This window comes from Eurosta solidaginis, chromosome 4 (genome assembly GCF_040869045.1).
Source record: "Eurosta solidaginis isolate ZX-2024a chromosome 4, ASM4086904v1, whole genome shotgun sequence".
NCBI lineage: Eukaryota > Metazoa > Arthropoda > Insecta > Diptera > Tephritidae > Eurosta > Eurosta solidaginis.
In genome coordinates, this window is record NC_090322.1 from 138,164,423 (window position 1) to 138,180,203 (window position 15,781).

At 40.5% G+C, this 15,781-nt stretch overlaps 1 protein-coding gene across 1 annotated transcript in view; it reads left to right on the forward strand.

The window, feature by feature from the left end:
- Positions 1-15,781, forward strand: part of dx (deltex) — a 32,309-nt gene that overhangs the window by 7,358 nt on the left and 9,170 nt on the right. The gene's annotated exons all lie outside the window — the stretch shown is intronic.

The following is a 15,781-nucleotide window of genomic DNA, read 5'->3' on the forward strand; positions in this document are numbered from 1 at the left end:
GTACCAGAGCTACCTTGTTGTGAGAGTTTTTGAGTGATATTGATCATTTCACTCATTAGTTTTTCATATTGTGTAACCAAGTTTTTTTGGTAATGAAAAGAGTTAAAAACAGGAATGATTTGTGGTTTTGGATTTACCGTTTTATAATTTTCCCTTTTTAGTTTAGCCGGACTAGTCTTCTTTACTACAGAGCTATATGATTTTTTAGTTAAATGCCTATTTATATATTTATTTGTGTCTAAAATGTCATTATCCTGCACTAAAACAGGAAACTCTTCATCATCTTCACTTAATATATCAAAACGATTTGTATTTCTTGGGAAGTATTTATCTAAAACTTCCTTTCTGGACAATTTTTTAACCGTTTTGATGCGGTTCACCTCCAACTCCTTTTGCCAATGTGGACAATTATTTTTATTTTTGGCTGTATGTCCCTCCCTGCCACAGAGAATGCAGGTGTTATTGTTACATTCGCCATTCTTACACTCACTTTTTCCGCATTGAAGACATCTTTCTTTGGATTTGCATCCAAATTTGGTGTGTCCTAATCTGACACATTTGTTACATTGTCTCAATGTAGGTACATAAAACTCGACTGTTAGACGAGTATATTCGAAAATGATTTCTTTGGAAATTTCATTTCCCATAAAACCTATCTTTAATGTGGATGTTGGTATGTAGGAATCGCTATTGCGATCTTTGCGCGTGAAGCGCTGTACTGATACTATAGGTACCGAAGAAATTGAATTTTTGAGTATATCATATTCTGTGTAGCTTTGTGGAACCCCACGTACTACTCCATATATTTCCAGTGCTGTCCTGGGAATGAATGGTTTTAGTCCACGTTTTCTTACTCTATCATCGATTATGAAGCTGTTTGCTGCATATGTGGTTTTGAAGAATACTTTATAAAGGGATTTTCCTATTGAGTATATTAAGTCAAGATCTTTAATATGCAAATTCTTTATTTGGCTGTATAAAGTTAAGCCACTCGTTACTTTTTCATTTTTCATGTCGTGACATTCTGTGGTGTCCACAAGTACAAAAATTTCTCCGCGAAAATTTGGCGGGTATGTTATTGTTGGTTTTACCGCTTCTTTTTTTTCCTCTTCTTTTGACTGAACTTTTTCAGCCGAATTGGAATTCACCGTTATGTTTGCTGTATCATTTGCTGTCTCCATGTCGCTGCTTTGTACAGTTACATCGGTTGCTAATTGGTCATTTTCCATTTTTTTCATTTCCACTAAACCATTTGGTGATAATTCATAAAAACCTGTCACATTGGAGTTCTCCAATATTTTAGGTTTTTTTGCCATAGTGGCTTTGTCTTTATCTTCATTAGAAAGTGACGCCACCGACTTTTGTGCCGGCGACGCCATTTTCCGTCTTGTACTTTTCAGCAGTGCTAAACGCACTTTATTCCTCTTTTTTGAAGGCACTATGCCTTTTTTTTTTCCACAACACTTTAGAAAAGATTTGTCAGCAGTGCTTAAGGCACTTAATGCCGTTTTATTTAGCAAAAAAATTCTTTAAGGGACGCCAAAAACACTCACCTGATTGCAGCTTTTGTTATTTCTGGAAAATGCATTAATTAATGATGCGTTTATATTTAATATCAAATTTGCCGTTAGATTAGCACAATAAACTTGCTCAGAACACCAAAATTAATCACAAAAATAATGCGCGCTCGAGACCACACAGACTCGTGTCCAAAATCATAATGCGATAAATAAACCTCTTTCAGTGTTTTTTTTTTAATTTTCTCTAATTTATTTTGTTCCAATGTTCACACATCCCGTACAAGCAGCTGATTTCGAAAAATCATTTGCTTTTCCTCTTCTCGTTACGATTCCGTCGTAATGCAGAATACCCAACTTCGATTAAAGCGGAGCGTAGAACGGGAACGTAATCGAAATGCAGAATATGGGTGATTGTATGGAATATTGAGTTGAATAAGGGCTTTAATGTACAAAACCTGACTAATTATTTCATTAAGCTTTTGTCTGAAATTGGCATCACTTTGCTAAATGTGCTGTAACTTTGTTATTTTTGACCAAATTTGAAAATGGTTCGCAGCTATTTGATATAAAATTGTTTGAGATTTGTTACTTCACCAAATTAAAAGTTATATACATATAATTGTTCCCTTTTGATGTGTTCTGCAACATATCACGAAGCGATTCTGAATTTGGCTCTATTTCTCGCAAAAGTAGCAAGAAATAGCTTATAGACCATTGATCATGTGGCGAGATGCACATAGAAGGTTGAGTGAACAGAGCCAAAGGGACTCTCGTTATATCTTTGGTGAGCCCAATATTGGAATAAACTTCGATAATCTGGAACCCTCGTTACCAGACCCACTGCGACAAATTAGAGTCGGTTTAAAAGCAATTTCTGATTTTTGTGCTAAGGGCCTTACAGTCGGACCCATCGAGGTGTCTTCCTTCTTACTCCTGACGTTTAAAACTTATTCATCTTCCTACGTTACGGAGTCGTAGGGAGATGGTAGGTGTGTTATTTGTAGTAAAACTTATTAGAGGGACATATTTTATTAATATAGATCTTGTTCACTCTCTATGCTCCTGTAATGTATATGTAATCTTAAGTCTGATTGATTGTTAAATTTGTAGACTAATAAATAAAAAAAAGAAGATCTTTAATGGGATGAAACCCGTTTTTGCAGCTCCATATAAAAAACTGCAGGTTTTTTGAGTAGTACGAAAATGACATTTTCGTATTTTTTGAAAGTCGATTACTTCGCTAAGACTCAGACCCAATAAAGTTTTTCTTATTTTGCCCTCATAATCTATCACATAATAAATGATTACCTAATGTGGTTTCAAAGATTTTCAAATACAACATGGCAGTTCTAAGAGTTATGCAATTCGAGGGAAATTTTTCAATGGTAATTTTTATATCATAATTTTTTATATTCCACCCGGCAAAATAAATATTTGCAAAAAAGGTATATATAACGAGCGGCTTAACCTACATGCTAGTGTTTTTAATTTATCATTCCATTTGATATATCTCATTGGCTGGAGTGTATGTATGAATACTGAATATCAACAAACAATTTCTCATAAAATCAAATACATGTTTTTACCTCTGTTTTGTTGAATTAAATTTTATGAAATACTATGCGTATGTATGTATTAGGGATGCCAGTCTCGGAATTCTAAGCCATTGGCCCCAGACTCATTTGGGTTTTTAATTTTTTTTTTTTTTTAATGTAATGAAATTTTACTTATTTATTTTTATAGCGTTTTCGACCTTATAAAGTAGATACCAATTTTAACTATTAAACATTGATCCACTTAATTAATATACTCTATGGGATTGCAAAGCCTATTCATTACCAGTGGCGGATCCACGGGGCCCACGATATTCGGTGTGACAGGCGGTGCATGCTACCATCACACCACGGCGATCGCATAAGTCTAACTCAGATTTTAAATGGGTACACACGGTTGCCACACCATGTTTTCATTTGGGACCAAAATTCATGAAAGAAAGGACCAGATCTTAGAAAAAGGACCAAATTTTAGTTTTATTGGTTTACAAACAATTCGGCAAATTACTAGAGTGTCGTAATCGTTGTAAAATGTAAAAATTTTAAGATGTTTCCATGGTTTCATATACATATAAAATCTTAATAAAAATAGCGAATAGGAGAAACAGGAGTGGTGTCCTATCCCCACTTCTGTTTAACTTGTACATATCAAAGCTACCTTCACCACCAGAAGAAGTCACTATCGTTTCCTATGCCGATGACTGCACAATAATGGCTACAGGCCCAGGCCCGCAGATCGATGAGCTTTGTAACGGAATAAACGGCTACCTCCCTGATCTCTCCAGTTTTTTCACCTCGCGAAACCTGACATTATCACCGACTAAATCATCGGCGACCTTATTTACAACATGGGCATCCCAAATGTCGACCATCTTGAACGTCCACGTCAATGGCACTACGCTACCGACTGTCTTACCACCCAAAATTTTGGGTGTGACGTTCGATCAGGATCTACTGCCCTCAGAACCATCACGGGTTGTCTTCTTAGGTCCCCAGAACACCATCTACATAATGAGGCGAGAATACTCCCCATAAGGGAGAGAAATGAAATGCTAACCTAACAGTTTCTGTTGAATACCCAGGAACCTGAGCATCCCAATAGACATCTGATTGATGAACTCTGACCTATCCAGAATCAACCCCGACATACAAAACATATGTCGAGCCTGTAATGTGTCCCCACATGTCACCAGCCATCTCTTTAACTGTATTGTGGAACCAACGCCTCTAACACCCCTCATTATGGTCCACCCCTGTTGAAACAGCAAGTTTCCTTGGACTCCTGTTAGAGGACATTGATGACAATTTGTGATCGGTCGCACAACTGGTGTTGGAGAAGCTATATATTGCGCTGGCAACCTGGAAGGGTTGCGCTACACAACCCCTTGAATCTATTTGGTATTTTAGTCGCCTCTTACGACAGGCTTACTTACCGCGGGTATACTCTAACCCCATAACCCGCTGAGGGACGCTAGACTTATCAAAAGCTTTTGATACAGTCAACCAGTCCAAGTCTCAAAAGGTGGACTTCTCCATTTTTGTTTAACTTCTACGTACCGCAGCTCCCTTCGCCACCAGAAGGAGTCACCATTGTATCCTACATCGATGACTGCACAATAATGACCACAGGTTCTGGCCCACCCATCAATGAGCTATGTACCATACGAAATCTCGAAAATGTCCGGGCCGCAATATTCAAAAACCTGGCATCCCTAGTATGTATGTATGAATATTGCTTAGAAGTGGCGACAGCATGTTGAGCTTCTGCTCGGGTTTTCTGTGGCAGTTTAAACTCCATATAAAGTTGACTAGAGTTTAACCTTGGCAGGGTTTAACTGTAGTCACCTTTAACTGTAGTTTAAGCTTGCACTGAAAAACCGGGCCTTAAACGGAGTAGGTAGGTAGGTAGGTGAAATGGCTGCGACCCTGGTCACCTAAGTAGCTAATTAAATGCCATGTAACTCGTCTAAAATCTACGGAATGTTACGGAATTTACGGAATGTTGGCTACTGCTAAGGGTATGCCTACTTCGACACTGGTTGTTTCCTCGCTCATCTCCGATGAGCCCCTGCGTGCCAGCTCGTCGACCACAGTAATTTTGAGTTAATGTGTGGCGAGGAAAGCGTTTGTATCGCTGCTTGGCTATCCGACAGGATGTAAACTTTACCAGCTACGTTCAAGCCCTCCAGTGATTTGCAGGCTTGCCAAATTGTTGTTGTTGTTGTAGCGATAAGGCTTTGGGGAGTGTTATCGATGTGATGGTCGTTTGCCAGATACAGATCCGGTACGCTCCGGTAACACAGCACCATTTGGGTGCTAGCCCGACCATCTCGTGAACGATTTATATGGCCACATTAAACCTTCAGGCCATCATCCCTCACTCCCCACCCCAAGTTCCATGAGGAGCTTGGGTCGCCAGAGCCTCGTCTGTTAGTGAAACAGGATTCGCCGCGGATAGGTGAGGTTGACAATTGGGTTTGGAGAAGCTGTATATTGCGCTGGAAACCTGAAGGGTTGCGCTATACAGCCCCTTGAATCTGGTATTTTAGTCGCCTCTTACGACAGGCATACCTACCGCGGGTATATTCTGACCCCCTAACCCGCTGGGGTGAGGCTTGCGAAATCGCGAGGATTTCTGCTCAAACACGCTGCAGTGCGATGTGAGTGTGAATGATGCAGACAAATCTAGGCACTCAGAGTAGACTCCGACCCCCACTCCCGATTCCATCTTGGGGCCGTCAGTGTAGATTTGGATGTCGTCGACCCTTATGCCCGGGTTTCTCTTCCACTCGTTCCTGCTTGGAATGGCGGTATTACAAGCGTACTCAAACTTCAGTTTGCGAGGGTAGAAATCTGTCTCGATACTACATGTACCATCCGGAAGTTTTTTTAGGATACTACTATGCCCTTGCTGAGTATCCTTCCAACACCCAGACTCCGTGAGTCTCAGTGCAGTTTGTGACGATGTATAAAGTATATGCAAATCGATCGGAAGCAGGTGCAAACTGGGGTCTAAAGCAGCTGTGGGGCAAGTGCGTCCGGCCCCTATGGCACCAACACACGTAGTGCGCTGGACTTTTTGCAGGCTGGTAAGATTGTAGCTCTTACTTAGAGCTTCCCACCAGACTATGGAACCGTAGGTAAGCACCGGTCGCACCACCGCCTCGTACATCCAAAGTACCATGCTTGGCATGAGCCACCATTTCTTACCAAACATTGATTTGCAGGCATAGAAGGCGATGCAGGCCTTCCGTACCCGCTCTTCCATGCATACTTTCGAATTCAACTTGCAGTCAATTGTTAGTACCAGATATTTGGTACTCGATGACAGGGTTAGTTGCTGGCCGTTTAAGAATGGTGATCTGAAGGCAGGTGGCTTGTACTTCCTCGTGAAGAGAAGCACGTCCGTCTTGTCGAGATTTAACCTAAGGCCACATCCCTGTGCCCACCTGCTGAGTTTAGCCAAGGCCCTTTCCATGATTTCGTTCATTACTGATGGGAAAGGACCAGAAACCAAGATCGCCACGTCGTCGGCATACGCCACGATCGTAACCCCCCCCCCCCCCCCTGCGTTAAGTTTTCTAGGATTTCATTTATGGTGATCAACCAAAGCAGAGGTGAAAGCACCCCACCCTGTGGTGTTCCTCTGCATACCTGCTTGCCAACACTAGCTCCGCCTAGCTCTGCTATTATTTTGCGGTTGCGAAGCAGGGTTGAAATACAAAGCCGTAGTGGTTCTTCAACCCCTGCCTTACCGAGGGCAGCCTCAATCGCTTCCGCTCTTACATTGTTAAACGCGCCTTCCACATCAACAAACGCAGCCAGAGTGAACTGCTTGTGATGAAGGGACTTTTACACTGTTCGAACTACCTCATGTAGCGCGGTTTCTGTGGATTTCCCTCTCAGGCACGCGTGATGTGCCGTGGAAAGTGGAGCCTCGCCTAGAAGCTCCCGTATATGTATATCTAGTAGCCTTTCGAACGTTTTCAGAAGAAAGGACGTGAGTCTTATTGGCCGAAAGTCTTTGGCTACTTCATGCCCCCTTCTGCCGGCCTTAGGGATTAAACGGAGTATTTGTACGGGTATATCAAAGCACAATTGGTTGTGAAAAATAGTCTTATCATCATAAAATAAGATCAACTCCCCTTCTAAACAGACGTTTCTCAAAGAGCACAATAAAAATGAATCCATCCACTCTGAATTTTATCTTTGATAGATAAGCACTTCACTCAAAAAAATATAACACTGCGGCAATATATTCTATTGCTTTTTTTGTACAAAATGGCGTGCATAATAAAATATAAACGTCTTTCTTTTTTTTTCGAGATTTGGTTGCATGGATGAGGACCTTCTTATATTTGAAAGTCCCAGTTCCAGGTTATTGTCCAAGGTATGTAATGATTAATTACTGGATTAACTTTCCAATGTGTATGTGTAACTTTGGATCCACTAGTACACAAAGGTAATACCATCGAGGCCAGAACCCTGTGTAGCAGCTTGCTATTTGTATTGTTTGAATTCAGCTGTTAGTTTTATGATGAATGCAATGAGTATTGCAGTTGTATGAAAGGTGCAATGACCCTTTGCGTTCTTTGATGATTGGAATGACAATTGCTGTTATTTGATGATTGCAAAAAAAGTTGCATTTTGATGAATGCAATGAGAATTGCAGTTAATGATGAATGCAATGAAGATTGCAGTTTGAAATTTATGTAAAATTGTTTCGAATAGTTTTATTCATAAAAAAAAAATTATGAGTAAGGTGGAATCGAGATTTGTGTACAAAAAACATAAAAACATATAAGACGAACGTAAAAATATAAACAAAGTAAAAGTTTTTATGTGTATTTATGATAGCAGCTTTTATTATTATTGTCTTAGATTTTTTTTTTTTTAAATTAATTTATTTTTCCAAATTTAAGATCGGCTTTTTGGAGAAAATTTGCTAATTGAGTGATTTTGGCGTTGTTTTTGTCTTTAAAGACTTCCTTAAAATTATGTGCTTCATTAAAGACATTGAAGGTGACTCTAATGTTGTTCGAAAGTGGACAGTGGAAGGTTTGATGCTCATAGCAATCTGTATCACCGCAGCGACATAGAGACGAGTTTGTAGCTTTGATCTTGACTAAATATTTCTTATCATATGTATGTCCGGTTAGTACACGGTTTAAGGTTTTGATATCTTTTGGGTTAAATTTAAAATTTTTGAACCACGCAAAATTCCTCCTAGAAGGGAAGATGGTGGCATACAGATTTTGGTTTGTATTGGAGTAATTTAAAAAATTTTGAAAAGACTGGTCGTATATATAATTCATGATACGTTTGCAAGCTTCATCTATCGTAAGTTTTACTGTTTTACAAGAGCTGTTTATAATAGCTGATTTGGCTATAGCATCCGCTTTTTCGTTGCCAAATATGTTTTTGTGACTGGATATCCATCTGACATGTACATTGTTGAAGTTGTGATTTGAAATTATATTAAGAATTTTAGCTGCAATGCTATTTGTAGATGTATGTATGTTGTTTCGGATGAGTAGTTGTTTCGTATTGAAATGTCGATGGCTTCTTCTATTGCTAGTAATTCTCCAAAAACTGAGGATGATTTAAATGGAATATGGAAAAAGTGTTCGGTGCCTGTGTTTAGTAAATAAATTCCACAGCCTGTTTTATCTTCTGAGGCATCTGTATATATTATATTAAAACTTGTACTTCTGTATTCTGCCAGCATTGATGAGTGCTGGGCAATAATTTCTTCTTGTGTCATGTTAGATTTTTTAGTATTGGTAGTTTTTTCAAAAATTACAAGGTTGGAGATCGGGGGATGGGGGTGAACCGCATCAATGTCATCAATGACGTTGGAGAAAGTGTTGTATGCAATTGCGTAACTGGTATTGAGGTGTGAGTTAGATTTTATAGTTTCTGCTATTGGATTATTAAATGCAATTAGTTTCACTACTTCTTTGGCAACTAGCCATAGGGCTCGTTCATTGGGAAGTAGTTCATTAGCTAAAGCATATATTAATGGTATTGGCGTCGTGTTAGACCTAAACATCTTCTCAAGATTTTGTTTTGTAAGACTTGTATACTGTGAAATGATGCATTGGCACTATTTGCAAGTGTGGTACTGCAATATTCAATATTTGATCTGACCATTGCTTTGTAGATGTTTAATGCCTTTTGTGGGTGTAACCCTGATTTGATATTGGTAATGTATTTAAAAAGTTTTAAGTTGTTAGAAGATGATTCTATTACTTTTTGATAGTGTGATTTTGCAGTTAAGGAACTGTTTATGACTCTGCCTAAAATTGTTGCTGATTTTATTTGTTCAAGTGTTGAACCATTTATGGTTACATTGACTTCCTTCGTTGGACCTTTGGTAATATGCATGACTTTAGTTTTGCTAGCATTAAAATTCAGATTAAGAGTGTTGCAATTTGATGCAAAGGAGTTAAAAAGTTTTGAAGATTGGATTTTGCATTTTCTAATGTAAAACCTGAGGATATGAAAAAGAAATCGTCAGCAAATTGGTATACTTGAATATTTTCATCTTGAAGATCATGGAGTTTGGCAGTGTATATATTAAATAAAAGTGGTGAAAGGCAACTGCCTTGAGGAAGACCATTGAAAATTTCAGTTGTTTTATCGCCAATTTTGAGAATCCTATAGCTGAGAAAGTTTATTATCCATTCAGTATACAACTTTTCTAAGCCGATATCAAAAAGTTGATCTTTTAAAATATTTATATTCACACAGTTATATGCATTTGAAATGTCAGTTGAGCAAAAAATTACATGCTTATTATCACTTTTGAGTAGAGTGATTTGATGTATTATGTGATTTAAACAGATTGATGTGGACATGTTTTTCCTGTAGGCAAAGGTTGTGGGTGGGAGTATTTTGTTGTTCTCAATGTATAAGTTAATTCTATCTTTAAGACAGGAATTTATTATTTTAAGAAAAACTGTTATTAAGGCTATTGGCCTGAAATTTTCAAAATTGTTGAGATCTTTACCTTTTTTGGGTATAGGTACTACTTTAATTTGTCTCCAGTGTTCTGGAATGGTATTAGAAATAAAAATGTCATTCAAACATGTTTTGATGTTGTTTAAGGTTATATCAGGAAGTGATCTTAACATCCTGTACGATATTTTATCAGCATCGGCTGCTGAGTTTATGTTCTTTTTAAAAAGCGTTTCTTTTATTTCCACAAATGAGATTGGTATTTGGTTCTACTTCATTGTTAAGAGGTAGTCTTTGAACCATAACTGGTACTTGTTGATTAAGCATATTTAAAAAATTTTGGTTGTTGGCTTCATTCCACATGCCTACTTCTATTTGATTAAAATCTCCCCTTAATGACTTGACAAAGCGCCAAGATTTCCTTCCCATATTGGTATTTATTTCTTCTATTTTTTCCTTGAAATTTTCTTTTTTGGCCTTGTTAACTGCCTTTTTCCATTTCTTTCTCTAAGCTATCATATTATCCATATTTTCCGCACTCGGTAAAGCTTTTACTTTCTGATTTGCTATTCTAAGGAAGCGGTAGCTCTTGTCAAGACTTTCGTTCCACCAAGATTTTGGTTTTCTGGTGTTATCAATCGTGTAAGTTGCTTTTCTAATTTCATCTTGGATTTTGTTTTCTAAGTCCGTGATTGTAGTGTAATTTTCAAGAACTTCTAGAGATTGTAAAAGTTTATTTCTAGCTAGAAATACCGATTTTTTGATAGGTAGATGGTGACTGCATCCTATTCGTGTTGTGTCAACTTTCCAGGAGCAGTGAAAGGTGCAGTTTGTAAAAGAAAGATCTAGCACAGATGTGTTCATGGTGCGTGGATCTATTAAGAAGGTATGATTGCCATTATTTAAATGATGAAAATTGGATTCTTGAATCATACTAACCAAATGTTTACCCTTATAGTTGTCAATTCTATCACCAAACAAGGTAGCTCTTGCATTGAAATCTCCAAGAATGAAGGTGTTTGAAAAAGGTTCTAGAAATTCCAAAAGTCTGTGAATTTCTGATTTAAAATTTCCTATAGTGATATTAGGAGGAAGGTAAATTGAAACTATTGTACTGCCAGCAAGAGATTTGAGGATTTTATTACGGCTCTGGATTTTCGGTACAATTGCATGCTCACCAAAATGTAGATCCAGATCGAACGTCACAACCAATATTTTGGGGCGGAAGACAGTCGGTAGCGTAGTGCCATTAACGTGGATGTTCAAAAGTGTCGACATTTGGGACGTCCATGTTGTAAATAAGGTCGCTGATGATTTAGTCGGTGATAATGTCAGGTTTCGCGAGGTGAAGAAACTGGAGAGATCAGGGAGATAGCCGTTTATTTTATTGCATAGCTCATCGATCTCTGGGCCTGGGCCTGTGGCCATTATTGTGCAGTAATCGGCGTAGGAAACGATTGTGACTCCTTCTGGCGGCGAAGGTAGCTTAGATATGTAGAAATTAAACAAAAGTGGGGATAGGACACCACCCTGTGGCACCCCTTGTTTAATTCTCCTTGGTTTTGATGTTTCGTTTCTAAATTGCACCGATGCCTGCCGACCACCCAAATAATTAGCGGTCCACCTTTTAAGACATGGGGGAAGGGTAGACCCTTCCAGGTCTTGCAGTAACGAGCCATGGTTGACCGTATCAAAAGCTTTTGATAGGTCTAGCGCTACGAGTACTGTTCTATGGTGGGCGTATTGATTTAAACCGCAATTTATCTGGGTGCTAATGGCATTTAGCGCGGTGGTAGTGCTATGGAGTTTTCTGAAGCCATGCTGATGAGGGGCTAGCTGCAAATTTGCTTGGATATAAGGGAGCAAAATGGCTTCAAGCGTCTTTGCCACTGGCGATAGGAGAGATATCGGACGATACGACTCACCTATGTTAGCTGGTTTCCCAGGCTTTAGTAGCGGGACCACCTTGGCCATTTTCCATTTCTCGCGTATGACAAAGGTGGAAAGAGACAGGTTGAAGACATGCGCTAAATATTTGAAACCCTCTTTCCCTAGGCTTTTAAGCATCGGCATGGCTATGCCGTCTCGGCCCACTGCTTTGGATGGTTTAGCGCGACCAATGGCGTCCTCAACCTCTTTAGCGGTGATGGTGATTGGTGACGCGCTGAATTTGTGTTTATGTGCGTGTCTATTGGCTCTCCATCTATCTTTGTCGGCTGTAGGATGCATTATATATTGTCGGCAGAAAGCGCTCGCGCATTTTTCGCATCCGGCAGCACTTTGTCGCCAAAGGCGATGGAAACTTTGTCTTTGTGCTTATTCGGATTCGATAGGGACTTTACGGTGGACCAAAGTTTACCCACACCTCTTAGGTGCTCCTCCCATTTCGCCCGCTTGTGTTCGTCCACAAGCAATCTGATGCGTTGGTTTATATCCCTTATTTGGGGGTCGCCTGGATCAAGCTGTCTTATAAGGTCACGTTCTCTCGCTAAGTTTGCGGCCTCCGCCGGGAAGTGGGCCGGATTTCGGGAATTCTCCCAGCGGGAATGAAACGTCCCGAGGCGGATTCAATGACCTTACGGAAGGCACGCTCCCCTTGGCGGGCATCAGTCGGGATAGGGAGGGCAGCAAAGTGGTTGTCTGTAAAAGATTTATATTCTTCCCACTTTCCTTTTTTGAAGTTTATGAAAGTGCGTTTTTCGGTGACGATGAAGTCGGCGGTACGCTCGAGCGAAATAAGTATCGGCAGATGGTTGGATGCCAATGTTACCATCGGCTGCCAGTTGACGCAGTTTACGAGTTCTGCGCTCACGATTGAGATATCTGGCGAGCTGTGACAGCTTCCTACCATACGTCTGGGGGCGTCTCCGTTTATTGCGCAGAACGTATTTTCTTCTATTTGATCCGCCAACATCTCACCCCTACTGTCCGCCCGCAAGTTTGAATGCCATAGATCATGATGGGCGTTGAAATCGCCTAAGATAATGCGATTGTTGCCAGTGAGTAAGGCCCTGATATTAGGGCGGTATCCACTGGGGCAACAGGTGGCAGGAGGGATGTAGATGTTGATGATTTCTAGGTTTGCATCGCCTGACCGGACAGATAGGCCTTGACGTTGTAAGACATTGTCCTTGCGGTCGATGCCAGGATCAAATATATAATAATGCACAGAGTGGTGTATGATAAACGCGAGGCCGCCTCCATTTCCGCTCTCGCGGTCTTTCCTGTGGACATTATACCCAGAGCAGGTCTGCAATGCAGATCTTGCTGTGAGTTTAGTCTCTTGAATCGCAGCAATGCGGATGTTGTGCCGCTTCAAGAAATCGACTATCTCCGTAATCTTCCCAGTTAGTCCATTACAGTTTAACTGCAGAATTCTGAAGTGCATAAGGGGAGACGCCGCCACTCTGGGGGTGAGTGACGGGTGACTACGCCTGGGTTGTGGAAGGTCAGGGCGCAATTGCTGTGGTGGCCCTGGGACTGGGCGTCCTTGGGCAAGCATTGGGGTACCGGATGATTTGGGTTTGCGACCTGGCAACATGGCGCGATGAAACCCGTCGGGGGTTGCCGTCGCGGAGACCAGAACATCTAGGAAAGTGGCACCACCCAAGGCAGGAGCTGCATTGGGCGGATGTCGCAAACCTATATATTCTGTGCTGGCAGACGGTGCAAACGGAGGTAGGGACTAAGAGTCTGTTTCCCTGACCAGCACGATTGCTGCCGGAAAAGAGGGGGGAGAAGACGGGGGCAGGGGCTGATGCTCAGCATTGCTACCAACTCTACTACGAAGGTAGTAGTTATGAGTGGTATCAGCTGTTTGAGTTGTTGGCGCCGTGGGGCGCGAGCAGCAGCGGGTACTTGTTGTGGCTTGCTGAGCAGCGGGGCTGCTGGGAGGTAGTGGGGGGCGCTTAGGCGTAGACTACGGGACGCCCTTGGGCGTGAACAGCAAGGAGCCACAAAAGATTTATTAAAGTTACGTGGACGTCGGGTTTTGGGATCGAGCCCAGAACAACCTGTCCGATGCAAACATCCCTTCCACGAGACACACTGAACAGAGTATGACCGTCCGAAAAAGATTCTTTTCCGGCAGATGCAGCGAAACCATTTCTCAGGACCGGGGTCAGGAGACGGACCCGGATTGGATTCGAGGCCTTCCCGGAGTAAGAGAATATGGAGCAGTCCTGCTGCAAGGGGCTGCTGGGAGGATGACAATTTGTGGGAAGGACGCAACAAATTAAATGGGGTCACACTGAAATGACAGTCCTTGGTCGGGAAAAATCCCGAGTAGCTCCGGTACATAGAACCGACTGCCTTGGGAAGCGATTTGTGATCGGTTGTTGTTGTTGTTGTGATCGGTCGGTCGCACCTATTGGATGGGGCGAAGCACTGCTACAACAGCGACAGTTATATATGTAAATACAAACTCATCCTTAAAATTAAAAAGTTTAAAAGAGATGCATAGAAAATTAATATGTTATAAAAACTTGACATCGCATTGCATAAGAAAAAATAAAATTAATACATCAGGCTAAACCAAAGAGTATGGCAGTATGTAAAGCGGCAAACGAACATTTAAAGCCAATGCAGCTATACAAGTCATTGTAACGTGAGCATCAATGACGCAAGGGAATAATTCTGGCAAAATTACCGGGCATAGAGGTAAATGGAAAGGCACAAAATGTCGGGAGGCATTAGCAGGAACAGCCAAATTTAGTTAACTGATTAGGTTAGGGGAGTGAATCGCGCCAATTATGAGCTTGTGAATGAACATAACGCCGAGTAATTCTCTACGATTCTCTAAAGATGGCAAATTAATTATAAGAAGCCTATTCCTGTATGGTGGAAGATGCGTACTTGATTCCCAGTTGAGGCCTCGTAATGCAAAAATTAAAAATTAAAAACTTTCTCTGGATTAAAAAAAATTGTGATTCCATTAAGCTTCTGTGGAAATTGGTATTACTGTTTTATATACATATACATATGTATATGTGTTTATTACTGAAGAATGCTCTATCCCGCATTCACTCTATTTAGACGTCAAACGGGTAGTTTCCTTTTTATTTAGTAATCGGGATTCAATAGTTATCGTGTCAGTGGACCGTTTAACTCAAAAAAAGAAGAAGTGCACATATATGCTTCTGGCAAGAGAGCGACGATATAGCTTTCGTGTTACATTGTAATTGATGACCTTCAAGACATGGGTAGCAAAACGGCCATAATAAATTCGCTGACTGGTGCCGTACTAACAATCTCTTCCTCAATGTGAAAAAATACTTGACTATGTCATTCTCGAAACCCTCCTGCTCCTAAGGTATTTAAAGTCAGCCAGTTGGCGTCGATGAGCATATGTGGCGTTGTAAATTATAATATGCTTCCATTATTTGGAACCCTATCTATATCAGTCATTCGACCAAAGTAGAAAGTTGAAAGAAAGATTGTTCGCTTTTTTTTAATCCTCTCTTATCAATGCACAAACACTTGAAAGAGAACGGATGGTGATGTTTGTCTATGGCCTCATTGCAGGCCTTTTGGACTATCCAGTTCTTCTTGGCAATATACCATTATATTTTGTTTTCAAAACTTGTGTTTATTTTTTGTATCTAATCTGTAAGTAAGATTTTGTGATCATAGACTGAATAAAACAAACTATACTAAAGAACAATTTTTTTATTTCGAAAAGTGGAGCTGATATCGCCACACTAAAAAATTGTTGTTGTTGTAGTAGCGATAAGGTTGCTCCCCGAAGGC